The sequence below is a fragment of the Arachis hypogaea genome, chromosome 19, assembly GCF_003086295.3.
Source record: "Arachis hypogaea cultivar Tifrunner chromosome 19, arahy.Tifrunner.gnm2.J5K5, whole genome shotgun sequence".
Lineage (NCBI taxonomy): Eukaryota > Viridiplantae > Streptophyta > Magnoliopsida > Fabales > Fabaceae > Arachis > Arachis hypogaea.
This window is the reverse complement of record NC_092054.1, coordinates 84,074,665-84,076,734: the sequence shown is the minus strand read 5'-3', so window position 1 is coordinate 84,076,734 and position 2,070 is coordinate 84,074,665. Positions and strand designations below refer to the sequence as shown.

The 2,070-nt window shown below is 41.6% G+C and overlaps 1 non-coding gene across 1 annotated transcript; it reads left to right on the top strand.

The window, feature by feature from the left end:
- The first annotated feature begins 1,710 nt into the window (after nt 1–1,710).
- On the top strand, nt 1,711–1,818 carry LOC112780192 (small nucleolar RNA R71). Its single transcript, XR_003191045.1, has one exon. It is a non-coding gene; the product is annotated as a small nucleolar RNA R71 (small nucleolar RNA).
- The last annotated feature ends 252 nt before the right edge of the window (nt 1,819–2,070 follow it).

Genomic DNA, 2,070 nt, shown 5'->3' with positions numbered 1-2,070 from the left:
CCAACAAGTGTTTATTTAAAGTCAATAGCTTGACAGTGAGCTCTCATGGAGCCTCAGAGATGTTCAGAGCATTGTTGGGACTTCCCAACACCAAACTTAGAGTTTGAATGTGGGGGTTCAACACCAAACTTAGAGTTTGACTGTGGGGGCTTTGGTTGACTCTGCAGTGAGAGAAGCTTTTCATGCTTCCTCTCCATGGTTACAGAAGGAGATCCTTGAGTTTTAAACACAAGGTTGTCCTCATTCAGTTGAAGGACTAACTCTCCTCTGTCCACATCAATCACAGCTTTTGCTGTGGCTAGGAAGGGTCTTCCAAGGATGATGGATTCATCCTCATCCTTCCGAGTGTCTAGGATTATGAAATCAGCAGCGATGTAAAGGCCTCCAACCTTTACTAACAAGTCCTTTATAATCCATAAGTCTATTTCATTGATTTGTCTGCCATCTCTAGTGAGATTCTTGTAGCTTGTACCTCATAGATTCCTAGTTTCTCTATTACAGAGAGTGGCATGAGGTTTATCCCTGACCCAAGGTCACACAGAGCCTTCTCAAAGGTCATGGTGCCTATGGTACAAGGTATGAAGAACTTTCCAGGATCCGGTTTCTTCTGAGGCAATGTCTGCCTTATCAATGCACTGAGTTCATTGGTGAACAAGGGGGTTCATCCTCCCAAGTATCATTACCAAATAAACTAGCATTCTACTTCATGATGGCTCCCAGATACTTAGTAACCTTCTTTTCACTGATGTCTTCATCCTCTTCAGAGGAAGAATAGTCATCAGAGCTCATGAATGGTAAAAGGAGGTTCAATGGAATCTCTATGGTCTCTAGATGAGCTTTAGATTCCTTTGGTTCCTCAAAGGGAAATTCCTTATTGGTCAGTGAACGTCCCAGGAGGTCTTCCTCACTAGGATTCACGTCCTTCTCCTCCTCTCTGGGTTCAGCCACACCAAGTAAGGTAATGGCCTTGCACTTTCTTTTTGGATTCTCTTCTGTATTGCTTAGGAGAGTACTAGGAGGAGTTTCAGTGACTCTTTTACTTAGCTAGCCCACTTGTGCCTCCAAATTTCTAATGGAGGACCTTGTTTCATTCATGAAACTTAGAGTGGCCTTAGATAGATCAGAGACTATATTTGCTAAGCTAGATGGATTTTGCTCAGAATTCTCTGTCTGTTGCTGAGTGGATGATGGAAAAGGCTTGCTATTACTAAACCTGTTTCTTCCACCATTATTAAAGCCTTGTTGATGCTTTTGTTGATCCTTCCATGAGAAATTTGGATGATTTCTTCATGAGGGATTATAGGTGTTTCCATAGGGTTCACCCATGTAATTCACCTCTGCTATTGCAGGGTTCTTAGGATCATAAGCTTCTTCTTAAGAAGATGCCTCTTTAGTACTGTTGGATGTGGTTTGCAATCCATTCAGACTCTGAGAAATCATATTGACTTGCTGAGTCAATATTTTATTCTGAGCCAATATGGCATTCAGAGTATCAATTTTAAGAACTCCCTTCCTCTGAGGCATCCCATTACTCACAGGATTCCTTTCAGAAGTGTACATGAACTGGTTATTTACAACCATGTTAATGAGTTCCTGAGCTTCTGCAGGCGTTTTCTTTAGGTGAATGGATCCACCTGCAGAATGGTCCAATGACATCTTTGATAATTCAGACAGACCATCATAGAATATATCCAGGATTGTCCATTCTGAAAGCATGTCAGAAGGACATTTTTTAGTCAGTTGCTTGTATCTCTCCCAAGCTTCATAGAGGGATTCACCTTCTTTCTGTTTGAAGGTTTGAACATCCACTCTAAGCTTGCTAAGCTTTTGAGGAGGAAAGAACTTGGCTAAGAAAGCCGTGACCAGCTTATCCCAAGAGTTCAGGCTATCTTTAGGTTGAGAGTCCAACCATATTATAGCTCTGTCTCTTACAGCAAATGGGAAAAGCATAAGCCTATAGACCTCGGGATCAACCCCATTGGTCTTAACAGTATCACAGATTTGCAAGAATTCAGTTAAGAACTGAAAAGGATCTTCTGATGGAAGTCCATGAAACTTGCAATTCTGTTG